This window comes from Chiloscyllium plagiosum, unplaced genomic scaffold (genome assembly GCF_037043375.1).
Source record: "Chiloscyllium plagiosum isolate Xiang-an unplaced genomic scaffold, Cpla_swu_hap1 HiC_scaffold_46, whole genome shotgun sequence".
Taxonomy (NCBI): domain Eukaryota; kingdom Metazoa; phylum Chordata; class Chondrichthyes; order Orectolobiformes; family Hemiscylliidae; genus Chiloscyllium; species Chiloscyllium plagiosum.
The window spans coordinates 44,354,338-44,374,586 of record NW_028270184.1 but is presented as its reverse complement, the minus strand read 5'-3'; the positions used below and the strand labels follow the sequence as shown (position 1 = coordinate 44,374,586).

The following is a 20,249-nucleotide window of genomic DNA, read 5'->3' as shown; positions in this document are numbered from 1 at the left end:
TGCCTTTTTGCTCCTCTGATTCTGTCTGGTCTTCTGTGTTTCTCCAGCTCCAAGTTTATTAACTCTGGCCTCTCACAAGTGTAGTACTTACACTCTCCAATTTGTGGAACTATGTAGTCTACATATAAGAGGAAATACATTTGGACAGTTGAGAAGATCGCTAACTTTTTCCTCATTTATTAACAACCCAACCCACACCTTCCAGACGAAGCACAGTTTCACTTGCAATCTTTCAATCCAATCTCCTGTCATTGCTGATCACAATTCAGTCTCCTTTAAATTGGGGAGACCAAACAGAGACCGCATTGAGGAACACTCCCACTCTGTCTGTAGGAAGAACCCTGACCGTCTCATTGTTTCCTATTTCAATAACCTACCTTGCTCTCATGCAAGCATTTCAGTCCTGGGCAGCTGCAATGTTCCAATGAAGCACAACCCAGGCTCGGGTAACACCTCACATTTCACTTTGGTACGTTACAGCCTGTAGGAGTAGGTATTCAATTCCATAACTTCACAGCATGACGCCATTATGGCTGTTCTCAAATCTTCATACATTCCTTCCCTTGGTCTCCCAATGAACTTGCCCTGTTTATGAATCGTTTGTCTTGCACTCAGTTAAGGAAACCAATTCCCCCCCTTACAATCTAATGTATACTCATTTTACATTTGATTCTCTTTTACCACAAAGAAAAGTCCATTCGTTAGTCGCATTGCGCCTCAACACCGGCTGTTTCCCGTCACGCCTCCAATACATCTGGCAAGGGATTAAAAAGCCCTTTTTTCCAATCCTTTTCTGTTTTGAAGAAGTGTTACACTGGACTTGAAACGCTAACTCTGTTTCTCTGTCTCTGTAGATCTGCTGTGTTTCTCCAGAAATGAACAAAACACATTTTCAATAAAACAAATAACTGATGATACCGGAAATCTGAAACCAGAACAAAAAAAAATCTGTGAGCCTTGAAGAACGATCACTGGAACCAATTATTAACTCTACTTTCACTCCACAGATGCTGCCAGACCTGCTTAACTTCCCCACCAATTTCTGTTTTTCAACAGGTTTCAGAGATGTGTGTCAACGTTGCTCAAACCCCCCTGTCCAACCTGGAGCGCCACATACCGGGAAGTGAAAGATAACACAAGATGCACAAATTCAATGGTTCTGAAACTATGTAAGGCTTGCATCATTGACACTACAGAGCTCTTACTCTTCGGGAGAGAAACAACGGGAGATGTATTCACTCTAAACACAGAAGGTAGCACATACTGGAAGGGAAAGGATTCAGATGAATATATTAAGGCATGATGAGGAATGAGACAAACTGTAAGTGTGACACTATGGAGAGACCCTCAGTGGAATGAGAATATAAAATTGGACGTGTACTACATCAGAAACCAGAGTAGGTCACTGAGTACATGGCTGATGGGTGAAAGGGTCTCGGTGTGAACTGGGGAACGGGCAACAGAACTGTATGAGAGATATTGGAGCTCAAACCGTGTATTCCATGTGGTGCTATAGACCACAGCAACAACAGAAGTAGAATTACATAAAACTATAATCTGTAACTTTTTGCTCCGGATAATCCCTCACTCCACAATTACCATCAAGGTGATCTATGGTTCAGTGACGAATGTGGGTAAACATGCCAGGGTCAGAACCATGTGCCCCTAAAACTGATGATAACCCGTTAAAGCCACCACACTTGACTGGTTACATTCCAAACAGCAGAACTAACATCTGATCGAGAGGGCGCAATGATGCAAAGACTTACAGATCAGATCGAAGCTCAGCAGTCCTGCCACACCCAGTCAAAAATGGATTAATCAACTCACTGCAGGACAGGGCCATACACATGTCCCCATCGTAAATAATGGAACAGCCCTGCACATCAGGGCAATAGACAAGGATTCGCATCTACATCATACTCAGCCAGAAGTGCTGAGTTTATGATTCAACTCACCTTGTCAGGATGCCCACAGAATCACAGATGACAGTTTTCAAACAATTTGATTCGGTCTATGTGACATGAAGAAACAACTGAACACAGGAGGTACGACATAGGCAATGTACAACAAGCCCTGTCCATGGGGAAGCTATTTCATTCCATTTCCAATTCTGACATCTATCTGGCAATGTGGAAAATTACTATGACAAGTCCCTTAAGAGGAAGATAATTACAGAATGACCAATACCACCCCCTCAACTCCATTACGACAGTCAAATGGTTGGGAGGTCTTTTTGACAGAACCGTGAAGCAGCACAAAAATCATCTGCTCAGTGTGGTTTCCGATAGGTCCCCATGTGGAACTGGTGCTGTTGTGGAAATGTCACTGGATCACTAACCCAGACCAAACAAATGCTCCAGCAGCTGGTGGAAGTTAAAAGCAATTAATAAAATGTCGAGGTCTAAAATTTGGTGTCAGTAACAATGACCGTGAAGCCAATGTCGATTGTAACCATCAATTTGCTTCTCTAATGTACTTTCAGGAAGTGAATCTCCCGTGCTTTCCTGGTCTGGCCGAAACGTGACTCCAGATACACAGACATGTGATAAACTCTTCAATGGTCTCTGAAACAGCCAAGCAAGACACTGAATTGTATCAAACTGCTCAGAGGTCTTAAAGGATAACCCGGACAGAACATCCGGCACCAGCCTCGATATCCGAAAAGGGAATGGGAAACACAGTCCTGTCGACCCTGCAGAGGCCTCCTTCCTAACACCTGAGAGCTTGTAACAATATTTAGAGAGCATTCCCATAGATTGCACAGAAACCTCAGGAAAGGAGTATGTAATTCACCACAGTGAGCCTCCACGTTCTCATCATGGCCGGGTATCTCCTCAACGCATTTCTCTTCCAGCAGACTGAAATATATTGCAATTGATTCCGTCAATCAAATGTTTGAGATGTTTGCGAATAGCTAGGACCCAAGGACATATTCCTGAGATACCCCACGAGCCTTCATCTCCAGTAAAATGATTCTTTTATTCCAGTGCTTCCGGTCCAAGGGCTGCTTTGCTGGAGCTTGTGCACTCTTACGTGCTTCCTTTTTCTTATTTTCTCACCCACTTTTCTCTCTGTAACTTACTGACCTCAAGCTGGAACCAGGGTTTGGACCTCAAGCTGAGCGCAGTGCGGAGGAGAGTGAGTCCTTCCTTTTCCGGAGCAAGCACAGGACCTGGAATTGACAGCTGCTACTTTAGCAGAGGCAACGTGGATGAGATAGGGGCCAGCAGCAAAAGGTGATGCCTGAGGATTAGAGACTTGTTGCTGATTGAGTCCTGCACTGGTGCTGATGAAGCGGATAATGGAAGGCCGTCATGGTAACATCAATGATGTGGGTATAGCAGTAAAATACATGTCTCTGACATTGGAACGGTCTGGCACAGGGGGCAATGAGCCGGTGATGGAGGAGTATCTGCCCAGTGGCAAAGATGGTGCCTGAGGATCAGCATCTTCAATGTTGCTGGGGTCTGGTGTAGATGGTGATATACTGTCATGAGGGATTGGGTTGCAGCGGTGGTCGATGGTGAGGAGCTGGCTCACAATGCATCAGGTCTCTTCAAGCTGTATCCTTTTTTATTCCATTTTCTTCAATTATTCAAAATGGCACCACTTTGTGGCAACACGTGGACGCTTTTCGCTGTATTTTATTATATTTATCCTGTAAAATACACCTGGTCATAAAATCAAAATCAAAAAACTTTTACTCACTCTTTCCTGCCAGCTGTCCCTTTCTGAAACCATGTCCAAATATTCGCCACAATCCCATAAGATTTGATTTTGCACACTGGGCTTAGGACTTCAGTAAAACTCTTTCTGAAAATCGCCCTCGTAATCTTACCCTTCCCAATCACCTCTCCCTCAGCCTTCTGTGCTCCAACGTAAACCAACCAAAGCTTACCCAGCCTCTCTCCATAGCTGATATGCTCCATCCCAGGGAAAATCCTGGTGAATCTCCTCTGCACCCCTCCAATACAATTACATCCTTCCTGTAATAAGGTTTCCAGAACGTCACACAATATTCCATCTTGGCCGAACCATAGACTTTATAGTTCTGACAATGTATATGTTGATGAATGAAGGCTGCGCCTACGGTTTCCGCTGCCTTCTTAACTAATCTATTAACCTCAGTCAAAATGTGTGTTGCTGGAAAAGCACAGCAGATCATCCAGCATCCGAGAAGCAGGAAAGTCAATGTTCCGAGAATAAGCTCTTCATCAGGAATGTGACCCATCATTCCTGATGAAAAACTTATTTTCGCAACGTCGGCTCTCCTGCTCCTTGGATGCTGCCCGACCGACTGCTTTTCCAGAACTACACTTCGTGATTCTGATCTGAAACATCTGCAGTCCTCACTTTTCCCTAACTTGTTAACCTGTGCAGTCACATTTAGGGATCTATGGAGAAACACCCTCTGAGCTTCCTAGTGAACTGCCATTCATTGTATACTCCGATTTTTAGTTCCTTCTTCCAAAGTACATCACCTCATATTTATCAGGGTTACTATCCATCTGACCATCTGACCTTTCCATGTGTATCTTCCTGTAACATAAGGCCTTCCTCCTCACTGCCAACAATCCGGCCAAACTTTGTGTCAAATACAAACTTAATTATCACACTCCCCCATCCCCCACACATTCATAACGGGATCAGTTATGAATGCCACAAATAATAAGGGACACAGCACTGATCCCTGTGGCACTGGTCTCCAATCACACAAACAGCCTTTTGCCTCCACCCTCTGTCTCCTGCCAATAAGACAATGTTTGATGTCACTCACTAAGTTACCTTGATATCATGACTTTTTTTAAAAATCAGTTTCCCATATGGCCTTTGTCAAAGACCTTACTGAAAAACCATATAAACAACAAGCTCTAAAATATACAATAACATTCATTTGGTATGACTTCCTTCTAAACCTTGCCTCCCTAAATAGAGGTCAAGTTTCTCCTTTCCTATTTTCTCCAGTACTTGCCCTAACACTGATATAATACTTACTGGTTTACAGTTCTCCGTTCTATTTCCACCATCCTTCCTGTAATGTGGGACCACATTAATTGTTCTCCAGTCATCTGGCAGCTCTAACTTCCCTGTGGCCAGATTCGTCTTAAAAAATTGAGTCAGGGCCTTTTGTCCTTTGTCTCGATCAGCAGCCTGTGATGCAACTCATCCAGACCTGGCAATCAGGAAAGTTTTGTACCAGCGAAAGCCTCTGATCTCTACTCACATCTTATATCAGTCTGTTTAAGAGCTTCCCAATCCATCTTCTTGAATTCTGTCCCTGCAATCTCCTTCTCCGAAGTAAAACAGATATAGAGCTCTCATGTAGCAATCGATCAATGTTCTCCAGCTTCACGCACATAGAGCCCCCTTGGTCTCCAATGGGCCCTAGTTGTTTACTGGTTATTTTGTTCTGATTGATGTACGTGGAGAACATCTTGGGATTCTCCCTAACCTTTCCTGGCAACACATCGCCCTGTCCCTGTGTCAGTCCGTCTCTCCGTGCGTACTTTCTAAGCTTCACTGCGTTCTCCTTTCATTTTGGCAATCACTGGAGAAAACAAATTGAGTTTCTCCATCAGTTAATCTTGCCTCTAATAAGATAGGCATGAAAGTAACTGCTTAGTTTCTCTGCAATTTCCTACTTCTCTGCAAGACATTATCTTGTGTGGATATTCACCATTCCACATGTGTCTTGCCTTCACTTTCCCATCTAGTATCGAGAGAAGCGTTTGATCATCCTAATGTTTCTTGTTCGTTTGCATTCTTTTTAAAATTTCCTTATCAGTTCATTCGTCTTCAAATACCTCTGAATCCATGGCTTACAACAATATCTGGAATTTTTCTGAGCTGCTTCCTTTGATCTAATGCAACCTTTAACTTCTTTTGTTAACTATTGTTAAGTCACCTTACCCCTTTGCTGTTTGAACTGTGGTGGACATGTGTATATTGTACATTTTCAGGTCTTTATTTAAACAACAACCATTGCCTGTCTTCAAGAAAATCTTTTTCATGTACTTCTCCAATTCAATGTAGCTAATTTATGCCTCATACTTTAGTAATTTGCCTGACTCAGGTTTATGACCACAATTTTAAACAAAACTGTTTTGTGTTCAGACGTCATATAAAATTCAATAAATTATAATTACTATTTCCGAAGCCTCCTTTTCAGCAGGGGTTTCAATTAGCACTTCCGATCACATAACACCAATGTCAAAACAAACTGACCTCCACCTCAGTGCTCAACGTACTGTTAAATAAAACCATCTCAAATACGCTCATGAACTCCCTTTACCCTGCATTATTATTCACGTGCGTTAACGCAGTTTAGATGTAGTTTGAAATTGTTCATTATTACTGTGGTTTGCATAAACCTGGGTATCTAATTTTCCGTTTTCTAATATAGCTGAAAATGTGGTGCTGGAAAAGCACAGCAGGTCAGGCAGCATCCAAGGAGCAGGAGAATCGACGTTTCCGGCATGAGCCCTTCTTCAGGAAGTTTCTGAAGAAGGGCTCATGCCTGAAACGTCGATTCTCCTGCTCCTTGGATGCTGCCTGACCTGCTGTGCTTTTCCAGCACCATATTTTTAGCTCTGATCTCCAGCATCTGCAGTCCTCACTTTCTCCTCGATGTTTTATAACATACCCAACTTTTGTATTGCAACTTTCACTTTGATATATAACTCCCTTCAATCTTTGCTTCTCCTTGCTGCTTCTAAGCTTCACCTTACCAGATTCTGTGGAATCTGACTGATGTGGCCTCTGGCGAGATTAATGGTAGGTTCACATGAAATATTTGGTGATGCCTATTTGGACGTTGAGATAATCTCGTCACGTTATTCATTCTTCCCAAGTGTTATTATGACATTTTCACCAGATCTCCTGTTATGCTGGTGGAGTAGAGAAGGACAATCATCTTTCAACAATGCTATGCATTCCCCCAGACAGCTGAGACTACTCTAAACTGGGTGGGAACTTTACATCAGGTTGGTAAAGTGCTGCTGATGTTGTACAGGATCTTAATCAGATCACATCTGGAGTAATGTGTACAGACTTCATCTCCTCATTGAAGAAAGGATATTGTTTTGTTGGAAGCAGCTCAGAGATGGTTCCCTCAACTGATTCCTGCAATCAAGGGGTTAAGTTATAAGGAAAGGATGACCAGTTTATCCAATATGCATTAGAGTTTACAAAATGAAAGATGATTTTTTTTTGCACAGAACACTGGAAAAAGTCTGCAACAGAAGCCAATTACACAGCCAATTCTATTTCTCCAGCCTGTTGCACAGGAACAGCAGAAGGATATTCAGGCCTTCTAACCTGTTACACCAGAACAGGACGAGGTAATTCAGCCGCTCGAGCCTTTTCGACTTACATGAGTGAGGTCAGTCAGCTCCTCGAGTCTATAACGCTGCACACAGAATTGGCCATGAGGCATCAGTATCCTGTTATGCAGCAAGAGGATCAGTCCATTCAGCCTCCTCAAGTCTCTAACACAGGAGCTGGAAGAGATTGGTACACTAGAATAGCATGAGGAATTCAGCAAGAGAATTAAAGAAGGAGATAACATTATTTGAAACTTGTTATGGAAAGGTGGAGGTAATTCGCCCATGTGTCCGTTGTATGGGAACAGGACGAGACAAATCACTCGTTCGAACCCATTTCAGGGATGCAGGAAGTTATTGTTCATTATCTCGAGTCTGTTATGAAGGAAAATGAACAGACCCTTCAGACCCGCAAAATGTTATACACCTACAGGAAGATTCCACAATCCCTCAGTCTTCTGACATATTATCCGGTGGCGAAGCAGATCTTGAATCTGTAGATCAGGACATTCCGGCCATCGAGACTCTAATATCGGAATACCATGGGGACATTCAGTCCATTGAGCGTATAAACCAGGAACTGAGTGAATCCATTCAGACACTCATGACTATTACGCAACGATTGGAGCAGATCTTATCAAGCTTTTTGCCTGTTACACAGGAACATGGGAAAACGAACGTAGAGTTTACAAAAAGGATAGGAATTAGGGTAATCACCCTCACTTGTCAATACAAGGTTGTGAACATAGTGTTGGGAATTAAGGGAAATTGTGAGAATCCATTATTAATTAATTAACAACAAAGGATTTCCAAAGTTAAACCAAATACATCAGAATCAGCGTTATTTTTTTTAAATGTGTTTGCTCGAGTTCTTAAAAGATGTAAAAACAATGACTGCATTTGCTGGAAACCAGATGCTGGATTAGTGGTGCTGGAAGAGCACAGCAGTTCAGGCAGCATCCAAGGAGCTTCGAAATCGAATTTTCGGGCAAAAGCCCTTCATCAGGAATAAAGGCAGTGAGCCTGAAGCGTGTAGACAGAAGCTAGAGGAGGGTGGGGGTGGGGAGAAAGTAGCATAGACCTGGGAGTTGTAGTGAGAGAGGGACTGCCTGAGATTCTTGTAGAGAGAGGAGGAAAACTTCTTCAAGGCAGGCATCCTTGCAAGAGGATTCGCAGTAGGTTAATGAGGAAGCTGGAGAAATCTACATTCCTGAAATGTCGATTCTCCTGCTCCTCGGATGATGCCTGGCCTGCTTGCCTTTCCAGCACCACACTTTTCAACTCTCATCCAAATGATACAATAAATGGTAAATTTTCGGGTCATGTGATCTGAACTCTATGGAACCTCAAAAGTTGCCGTCCATTAAGGAAACAACTATTCCATCTCTCTGCATGTTGTTGGCTCACCAGCCCGATATCCAAGAGAATGACCTCTTCCCAAACACATGTCCTCTTATTTTACAGCTTAATATTTTGTGCAGCGTTTAATCAATCCCTTTTCAAATCTCAGGTACTTAGCTTCTACAGGATCTCTATTGTCCTCTCTCTTAAAAGATGTGACAAGCAAAGTAGAACTTACTTCTCTCAATGGGCTGTGATTCTGTGTAATTCACTTCCCCAGTGTGCAGGGGATGCTGGGACGTTGAGTAAATAAATGGGTATGGAGAGTGGGCAGGCACGTTGGACTGAGACCGCAATGATGTCAACCATGATTGTATTCAATGGTGGAACAGATTCACGGGGCTGGATTGCTGACTGATGCTCCTCGTTCTTATTCAGACCTTCGACGGTTTTACACAGGAATGGGGGAGGACTGGTCATCAGACAGGAAGCAGGCACTCCGGATAAATCTGTCTTTATCAGTTCCACAGAACGTGACCAGTGTTGACACACAGTGACCAGTGCAGGGTCCTCAACTGTTTACAATAGATATCAATGATCAAGATGATAGAACCGATGTGCTGCTTCAAAAAAACAAACCCAAGAGAAAATAACTTTTTTAAAATGATAGCATGGTCACAATAACCGTTTGGAAAAAAAGAACCAACGATATACAAAGGTGGCCTCATTTTAAACCCATTATTCTTATTGGTTCAGTAGACTACAAAAATATATATTGCATTGACACTAAGCATGCAAACATTCACAACTCCATTCTATTTCAGTTAGTTTACTTCTGCCACAGAACACTTCTGTTTTCCTTCATCCAAGTCTCGACAACTTGTCAGCAAGTACAGTTTCTCGTCTTGTCACTTGTATAACTTCCAAATTTAATGGCAAAAATAATAACTCTATCTGAACAGATTGGAAGTTTTCTTCCTAAATTTCTCTAACAACCTTCAGGCGTTATGATCAGTATATGTATATTTGTCTCAGACACGTTATTGGCAATTTAAATGCTGAAATATTGTAACGCCAACACCAAGCGCAAGGCATCCTTCACAGTTGTGAAATATTTCTGTTGATGGTTCCACTGGATACTCCAACCACACGTTACATAATGGAGCACTTCTCATCTCGCTCATAGTCCTTCTCAACGACATATCTCCTCATGACTCAGCTTAAAAGATTTACATTCTTCTGTACCTCTTAATTCTGTAACCCCTTTACCTGCTACTCCTGGCATATGCCACGAAACCTTACGCACAGGTATACATTTTAAGATCTTGCACATTCTTCTCAAGCCCTCCCAGAAGCCAAACGTTGATTTATGGTCCAACTGAACGCCATTTGCCATTTCAGATTCTAATCATGCCATTTCAACTCTCTGCTCTTCCACATGAGTTCTCACGACTGCAGGAAGTTAGTTTTTTAACTCCTCCAAAGTAAGAATCTCTCTAAGAGTGTTATAGTTGCTCTGTTTTTAATACTCTGACTCAACTTTCAAAATTACTTTGTTTGATCCTTTCAAAATCAATGTACGTTTAACCAGGGACACAATTTTACATTCTAAAACACTGTCTGTAGGCTTCTGGCACAAGCTCATATCCACTTCAGATGGCTTTCTTCACTTCCTCATACTGGCTAGATACCTCTTTCGATAGGGATTCAATTATCCCACTCCTTATACCTATCAGCTTTGTTTGGATCAACTAAATCTACATGGTCAGTGGCCACTGCAATCATGTAGCCACTTTCTCAAATGAAGTTGAAAAGACTTCTACATCATTCTCATCAAATTTGGACAATGCCTGTACATATTTAAACAGATCCCCATCAGGCCTTTGGCTACCGTATAGTTGCTCATCCTCACTATCCTCCTCATTCAACCCACCGTCTACCTACATCTCCACCCTGCTAAGTCGACTTTCCTTTCAAGTTGCTAACTTTTGAAGTTGAAACTTTCTCGCTTTATGCTTTTCTTCTTTCTTTTTTTGTCTTTCTTCTTCCTCTCCTCTTATTTTAATTCTACTTTTAATCTTATTTCAAACTGTCTCAATTCCTTTTTGTGTTCAAGCTGCTTCATCTGCAATTGAATTCTAGCCATTTTCAAAGATTCTGATGGTGTTTCCGCCAAACTTTAAATGACAAGCTGTAACTGCAATTGTCACTCCTTTTGTCACAGAATAACACAAACCCAACTCCAGCTTCTCTGCCAATTCTAAAAGCTTTGCTTTGCTCACCTTTTGTAAAATCACCAACTTTATTTCTTCCAAACCCACAGAACTCTTCGAGACAGAAATAGACATTACTACACAAATCACTGTACAAACCAAACGAATTCAACACCCAGACCAAAAGACACTAACAACTATAAGATGCTGCCTTTGAGCCCAACAATCTCCTTGTGTACATTCTCTCCGTCCCCCCGTGGGTTTTCTCCAGGTGCTCCATTTTCCACCCACAGCCCAAAGAAATGCAGGTTAGGCGAAATGGCCTTGTTAAATTGCCCGTACTGTTCAGCGATGTGTAGGTTAGTTGCACTAGTCAGGGGTAAATATGGAATAATATGGGAGTGCAATGCGTCGGGGTAGTTTACTCTCCGAAGGGTTGTTGTGGACTTGTTGAGCCAAATGGCCTGCTTTCATACTGTAGGGATTCCAATCCTGCACCCAATTTTGAATTATCGATTTCGAACCGGACACGTGTCTCCAGAGTGCATTAAAATACTTAGAGATTGTAGCCTGGATGCCAACCTAGTCTTAGGTTAGAACAGGCCCTACGGCCCAACATGTCCACACTGATCCACCGAAGATCAAACCACCCAACCCCAATCGCCTACCCCATATATACCCCAAACTAATGCACCTAACACTACGGGAAATTTAGCATGACCAATTCACCTGACCTGCACATCTTTGGATTGTGGGAGGAAACCAGAGCACCCAGTGGAAACCATGCAGACAGAGGGAGAATGTGCACACTGCACAAAGTTATAAGTGGGAATTGAACCCGGGTCCCTGGTGCTGTGAGGCAGCAGTGCTAACCACTGAGCAACCATGTTGCCCCACTACCTTATAGTAAATGTAGATGTGAAATGGGTATTCCAGATGTGATGCGGCTGGTCAAACCACTCAACTGTAAGCAAAACACAATTTATTTAAACACTCAAATAAAAATACATACAAAAAGAAGACGCGTTTAGAATAACTTAACTACTGGAAACCTTAAGTGAATAATAGATATAGTACCGTCTTCTAATGAAATATTCCCATGTACTAACATTCCATAAATTCATCCCTTGGCAGAAAGACACATCCAAGGCCAATCAGTCTTGTACGCAGTTCTCCAATCCACGAGGACACAGCATCAAGACCGGAATTCATAGACAAGAGCAGCGAGAGATCATTTATTGAAGCATCCAACCTATCTCCGACTGCAAGCACCTGGTGACAGTTCTAGCTCAGAAAAACTGGAAAGCCTGGTCTGTGAGAGCTGGCCACTGTAATCAATATTTATATAAAAGAAAACCTAAACGTCTCATATGTTATTTACTTCAGCCAGTTGCAGTAGGCAGTGCGGCCTTTATGATCTCTCTTCAAAGAAAAGGAGAGACAATAATCTTTTTTTTAAAGTGACAACATTGTCAGAGATGTTTGATACTTAGTCCTTTACAATAATACTCAAGGGGATTCTCCATGTTACTGAGCACACGATCAACTCAGAGGGACAAACACATAAGTCAGACGTTCAGTGGATAGGCACAGACCATCTTCCAAAGTCGTGAGTCAAAACCGCTGAAACCCCTATCCAACATGGAGCACCACATGGGGTACACCGGAAAGTGAACAACAGCCCGACACACACACCCACCCCCAACATGGAACACCACATGGGACACAAAGGGAAGTTAACAACAGCCCAAGATACACGATATCACTGTTTCTGAGCTTCACACTGTCAGCACTCGATACACTAGGGAGCCAAAAACCAAGGCCATGGAAAGATACAGCGGGACAGAGAGATTCACATTAACTACAGAAACAGACAGTTGAATAACTGAGAACAAGTTGTGGAAATATGGAGAAAAAGACTGGTAGTGGGACTAACTGGAGGATTGACCCCTTTAGAGAGCAAAATTACAAGAATGAGAACATTGAGTAAGGGTATTTTCAGATCAGCTGAAATGGTTTGTTACATCAAATTCTGAATTGTTTTCACAGAACACTTCAAACAACATAAACTGGGAAAAGATGACAGACCAACATGGAGCGCTCTGCAGACTATGCTAGTGCATTGCACAGTAAACTGGTTTATCTGCCCAACTTGGGGAATATTGCAAACCTTTACTATCACATGGGAACGATACACAGATCAAATTCACACAGCAGGGGAAGATTCCGACCTCCACTGGACCAGTATAAGGTGTGTGTGTGTGTGTGTGTGTGTGTGTGTGTGTGTGTGTGTGTGTGTGTGTGTGTGTGTGTGTGTGTGTGTGTGTGTGTGTGTGTGTGTGTGTGTGTTGGGGGCGTGTATTTGTGGTAGTTGAATGTGAAAAATCATTGTTTGAGAGAATATACACTTGAAGCAAACCAGGTTAAATATGAACCACTGGCAGGGATTTGGATAATCGACACAGAAAGACTGAGGGAACCTTCATGGACAGATGAGTTAAAGTGTTTGAGAATATTAAAATAAAGGCAATGCCAGACACAATAGCGATATAGATCAACGTGCGCAGGAATGTCAGATGGATGGGATTTTGGGATGAGATCGAATCAGATTTGTTTCTGCAGGTTTCAACCTGAGAGTGTCAGCAGCAGATTGTTGTCATCATTAAGTCAGTGAAGTATATTCTGTTGCAGTGAGTAGTTAAAGTTAATAATGGTCTAGGCATAGTGTTAGAAATCAGCTCATGGCCAAATGGATCACCAAAGTTGTGATTCATCTGTTTTAACAACCACCTACAAGTTCCCCTTCAAGCCACTCACTACCCTGACTTGGAAATATACAGTAGTTGAGTCAAACTCCTGGAATTCCGTTCGTACCGGCATTATAATTCAATCGACAACAAGTGGACTGCAGCGATTCAAGAAGGCAGCTCACCATCACCTTCTCACGGTCTAATAAGGATGGGCTATCAATGCAGGCCAGCCAGCAATGCCCAATTCTGACAAATGAATGGAAAAAGAATTGGCCAAGGATGAGATGGAGCCCCAGGAAGGAAATGGAGTTTGTAAACATAACAGAGGTCAATGACCTCCACGCTCCCAATATTTAAATAACAAGGAGAGTGAGACAATGGTTCACATCTGAAACTGAGTAGGTCAACATACCTAGTAACAGTGCCAGAAACAAGGAGGGAGAAAGTAATTGAACAAGTTCACTGATGCAGTGTGTCGTGATCTACAGAGTGAGTATCTGGATTCAGAGTCTCAACATGAACAATAATAGTGGCAAGAAGTGAAGACTATATGAAAGAACAGTAATGCAGTCATAACTAATTTATAGAAAATAAATCTGGACAGTGAGACTTACCAGGCACACCAACGATAGACAGGAGAGGATAATAAAATCATTGAATAATGTGAAGAGCATAATAGATCCGTGAATATAATGACAATCTATCATAATATGTATAAAGAAACCAAACACAATAGGATAAAGTCCTGTCCATTGTTGGAACATTCCAGTTCAACATACTCAGATTCGGATCCATTGTTGGAACATCCCAGTCTAATGTTCTCTGATTCTCATCCATTGTTGTAACATTCAAGTCTAATATTCTCAGATTCTGATCTCTCCTCCACCCTCTCTCTTGAGCTGCTGATCCCTGACAGTGCTGTGAGTGATGCTCCTACTCATACTATGGCACAACACATTGAATGGAGCCCATTTATCATTAGTAGATGGAAAACATACACCGGGATAATTAGAATCCATGGAGACTGACATTAATCACAGTCACTGAACAAACAGGTTCAGTTAACCCTTTCCTTACAGCCCATTTTACATCACAATAGAAGGGAATATTTAATGAGTCTGGATGGAATGGATGAGGGTTACTGACCGACGGACTATAAATCTTTCTTTTTTTTAATTTTTCCTTGTATGTGGGAGTATTGCCAGAGAACTGCAGGGCTGTATATATCCCACTCTATTTATAAAGGAGACAAGGATAAAATAACAGACCAGCTACACAAGGTGTCTGGTGGGAACATTTCTAGATACATTAGCTAAAGAGAGAAAGTGAGGATTGCAGATGGTGGAGATCAGAGTCGAGAATGTGGTGCTGCAAAGGCACAGGTCAAGCATCAGAGGAGCATCGACATTTCTTGTGTAAGCCCTTCATCAGGAATTAGGCTTGTGGCCCAGGGGTACTGAGAGACAAATGGAAAGGGGATGGGGTTGGGGGAAGGTAGCTGAGAATTTTACAAGTAAATAAAGTTGGGCTTGAAGGTGATATGTCAGAGAGGAGGATGGAGCGGATAGGTGGGAATAAAGATGGACTGGTCGGACAGTTCATGGGGCGGTGCTGAGTTGGAAGGTTGGATCTGGGATAGCATGTGGGGAAGGAAAATGAGGAAACTGGTGAAATCCACACGGATCCCATGCAATTGCAGGGTCCCAAGGTAGAAGATGAGTCTATCTTCCTGCAGGCGTCGGGTGGTTAAGGTTTGGCGATGGAGGAGGCCCAGGACCTGCATGTCTATGGCGAAGTGGCACGGCACGGTAGCACAGTGGTTAGCACTGCTGCTTCACAGCGCCAGAGACCCGGGTTCAATTCCCGCCTCAGGCGACTCTCTGTGTGGAGTTTGCACATTCTCCCCGTGTCTGCGTGGGTTTCCTCCGGGTGCTCCGGTTTCCTCCCACAATCCAAAAATGTGCAGGGGTTAGGTGAATTGGCCATGCTAAATTGCCCGTAGTCTTAGGTGAAGGGGTAAATGTAGGAGAATGGGTCTGGGTGGGTTACGCTTCGGCGGGTAGGTGTGGACTTGTTGGGCCGAAGGGCCTGTTTCCACACTGTAAGTAATCTAATCTAATCTAATCTAATCTAATCTAATCTAATCTAATCTAATCTAAAGTGGGAGGGGGATTTAAAGTGTTCAGCCACAGGGTGGTGGGGTTGGTTGGTGCGGTGCACCAGCAATGTTCTCTGAGGTGTTCCGCACATTGGCATGCTGTCTCCCCAATGTAGAGAAGACAACATCCGGAGCAACCGATGCAGTAGGTGACTTGTGTAAGTGCAGATAAAAGTCTGATGGACGTGGAAGGATCCTTTGGGGCTCGAATGGAAGTGAGGCGGAGGTGAGGGTGCAGGTTTTCCTGCGGTGTTAGGGGAAGTTGCCAGGAGTGGAGGATGGGCAGGTGGGTGGCATGGACCTGACAAGGGAGTCGTGCCGGGAATGTTCTTTACAGAATACAGGTAAGGGCAGGGAGGGAAATACATCCCTGTTTGTGGAGACTGATTGTGGGTGGTGCAAATGGGGGAGGATAATGCATTTTATCTGGACGTTTGGTGGGGTGGAATTTGAGGAAGAGGGGTGTTCTTTCCCTGTTGCGTTTGGAGGGGTTGGATTTGAATACAGAGGTGTGGGAAGTAGATGAGATGCTCTGGATGGCATCATTGACTATGTGGGAGGGGAAATTGCTGTCGTGAAGAAGGAGGCCATTTGGGATATACACTGGTTTCAGAGTGTGGTGCTGGAAAAGCACTGCAGGTCAGCCAGCATCCGAGGAGCAGGAAAATTCGACATTTCGGGCAAAAGCCCTTCGTCAGGAATCAGGATTTTGCCTGATATATCGATTTTCCTGCTCCTCGGATGCTGCCTGACCTGCTGTGCTTTTCCAACACCACACTCTTGACACTAATCTCCAGCATCTGCAATGCTCACTGTCGCCTACACGCTATATTAAGCCATTTCTGCAATAGAGTAATTAATTCTGCTCTCATTGCTATAGGAAAAAAATGTTGTTGTTTTACAGGCTGGGCTGTTTTCCCTGGAGCGCCGGAGGCTGAGGGCTGACCTTATAGAGGTTTACAAAATTATGAGGAGCATGGATAGGATATATAGACAAAGTATTTTCCCTGGGGTCGGAGAGTCCACAACTAGAGGGTATAGGTATAGGGTGAAAGGGGAACGATACAAAAGAGACCTAAGGGGCAACTTTTTCACACAGAGGGTGGTGTGTGTATGGAATGATCTGCCAGACGATGTGGTGGAGCCTCGTACAATTGCAACATTTAAGAGGCGTTTGGATGAGTATACGAATAGGAAGGGTTTGGAGGGATATGGGCCGGGTGCTGGCAGGTGGGACTAGATTGGATTGTGATATCTGGTCGGCATGGACAGGTTGGACTGAAGGATCTGTTTCCATGTTGTACATCTCTATGATTCTATAAGTATGTTGACGGTTCTGGAGGCCGGGACGGGTGATGTCGAGCTACACAGATAGTATGAATAGGCTGAGGGTATATTACCTTGACTGTTGACTCTGAGAAATGACCTTGCTGAGGTTTTTTGCAGTGAATCCCGATGCTCCAATTTAAGCAATGCCAAAGGACAGGGAAACAGACCGAACAGTTATTCACATTAAAACTGGACAATTACTCATGGTACAATGGAGTTAGATTGAAGAATGGGACTGGCTGGAGGAGATAGAATTTGACGGGTCCAATCACATGATTGAGAACAAAAATAAAAGCATTGCCATATCCAGTGAAATGGTTCGTTATATCACACTCTCAAACCACCTCACAGAACCAGACGAGACACCATAAATCCAGATGAGTATGTGTTCTGCATGGAGCACTGTGCAGACCAGGATGGAGCCCTGTGCAATACAATCCACAATCTACCGAAAGTGGAAAGGTATGCAGACCACAGCAGTGCATTCATGTATAAACCCAGATGAGATGTGACCCGTGTGTGTAACTGTGTCCATCACCCAATACATTTCACAGAACACTGCGTTCGATCGCTGCCCAGTGTGGGTTAACTTGCAGCCCATGCTGGAAGTGACAGGATGTGCATCTCCCGGCTATTTCCAGCTCCATATTTACACTGTGCCATGATAAGGGGTGCTGTGGGTGTGAGAATCATGGTCAGAGATCGCCGTGGAGTCGGTTCAAATATCCCTAAATGGAAGGTGTTTGGTGTTTAGACAGAGACCGCGAGATTCAAAGACAATATCATGGAAAGATGTGCTCACAGGTTTCAGAATGTTGAAATGTAGATATTCCAATAGTTTTCTGCAGCATAAGCCAATGTTTCCAGGAATGATGGGAGAATGGGCTATTGCTGTGAGGTCAGATGATGGAGAGTTTGGGATGAGCTTTTTGTTCTGCAGCTTTGTAACTGGGAGTAGGACCAGCAAAGTCATCGACTCATTGGGCTGAATCTAACAATAATTTGTCTCAGTGACACTTTCTTTGAGTGTGACAGGGATCATCTGCACGAGGCCGAAATAATTTCCTGGTGTTATCTTATCGAACTCGTCTCATCTCATGCTGACCCCCCATTCAATGCCGGTCCAATTCTCCCACCCATCATGACTGTAGTTAATCACTATCGCCCGAATGCCCCTGGATATTCCACGATCCCTGGCACTGGTGCCAGCTTTAAAAGGCCAATGACACCTAGTTGAGCTTTCTCAGTTCGGAGCTGCCCCGCACAGTTTACCCCGGGCATGGCAGATAAGGGGCAATTACACCACGGTTTGTCGACAGGGGCACGGAGGTCCTTGTGTATGGGCCAGTACAGACGGGGATCATTCTCTTCCCAGAGGGGGGCACACCATCAGACCCACCGAGCATAGTCTATCTCCCCACCCAGCTCAGTGCAGTATCTGTGGCCTGATGAAATGTCCAGCAATACAGGACAAGCATCAATAACCTTTCCCGCTCTGACAGGATAAGGGTCAGCGTATTCTGTCTGCTCCCTCCCACTCACTTTGTATCTATTATAGCACCTACCCCGAACAAGGCTCATGCTCCAACACTTTTACTCCGATATGCAGCACCTTCCCCCATCCCCACTCTCTCTCTCTGTCTCTGTCTCTCTCTCTCTACACTCCACCCCCGACATTAATAACACTGCATGGATACAACACTGTGGACCGACTCCCTCCGGACACCACACCATTCAGCCCCCTCCACCAGCACTAACAACTGGACAACCCACTCCTACCTTCAGTCCCTTCCTCCCATTCCAGGAGAAACAGCCTGAAATCGGACAGAAAGGGCCAAGCTGCGTGGTGGAGTGCCCGATATCCATTCCCTCACCGACCTTTCTGCTGCCATGTGGGGACGACGCTGGTATGAGCTGGAGAGGACGGAGACGATTCGAGTGGGAGATTCTGAAACATCCACGTCCCACTAACCGTGTAGGAGCAATGTTCAGTGAAGTGCAATTCTCACTTTAAACCCACTGGCAGCTTCATTTCCCCCCGGCACAACTTAGAAACTGTGGCCCTGATACCATCTCCCTTTTGTGTCGAGCTGGTACAAATGGAATCCCCACGGTCTCGGTGGACAGGAGGGTGGGCTCACAACACATCGTCACCACCACCTCCAGGAAGCGAGCATGGAGACTCCCTCCTACACCTCGTCCTGTAAACAGCTCAGATACTGAAACTAATCTGTGATAGTTACTCCTCTCCCCACTTGTCCTGACATCTTCAATAATCTGTGCTCATTTACACCCAGGGCCTTATGTTCCTGCATCCCCTTTTATAACCGTACAGCCTGTTCTATACTGTATTTCAATGTCCTTCCTACCGAAGTGCACCACCTCACACTGCTCTGCATTAATCCTCATCTGCCATAAACCTGAAAACTACACCAATGCGTCACTGTCCTGTTGGAGTTCCACACTGTCCATCACAAACTTTATAATTCTTCCAGGTTTGGTATTTGCATGTCCTACAGTCACACACCACACGGAAATACCGATTCACTCACTATTTTCAGCAAGTGCAATAATCACACACTCCCTGAGGACAGACTTAAATACTGACACACATCAGACAAAGCAAGTGAAATGTTGACAAGGTCACCGTGGAGCAAGAGAAATACCGGAAGACATTCCATGTCTGTATTAGTTTCTGCGTATTAATGAGTTTCTCTAAATCTCTGTATCAGTGTGTGTGTGTATATCTGTGTGTGTCAGTGTGGGACGAGTCTGGCAGTCACGACGGTGCTTACAGTGATGTAATATCCACCTGACACGAGTTCTGAGGAATGGTGACTCGACCTAAAACGGTAACTTTCATTTCTGTCCACAGATGCTGCCAGACCTGCTGAGCTTTATTTTGCTGTCAGTCTCTGCTGGTCTCCCCACAGCACTGTACAGCTTGGAGTGGAGGGTATAAATCATCAGGGATTCAGTTTACGAGGGACAGAGGGAGGGCAGCAGCTCACAGCATCATCAACAAAAACACACACACAGACAGTCACAGGCACACAGACACACACTCAGAGAAATAGACACATAACATGTGCAGAGAGATAGATACACACAGAGGGGCACACAGATATACATA

General features: G+C 43.9%; 1 pseudogene; it reads right to left on the bottom strand.

The window, feature by feature from the left end:
- The window catches only part of LOC148136332 (putative G protein-coupled receptor 139), a 61,262-nt pseudogene extending 46,838 nt beyond the window's left edge, over positions 1 to 14,424 (bottom strand).
- Positions 14,425 to 20,249: the final 5,825 nt, after the last annotated feature.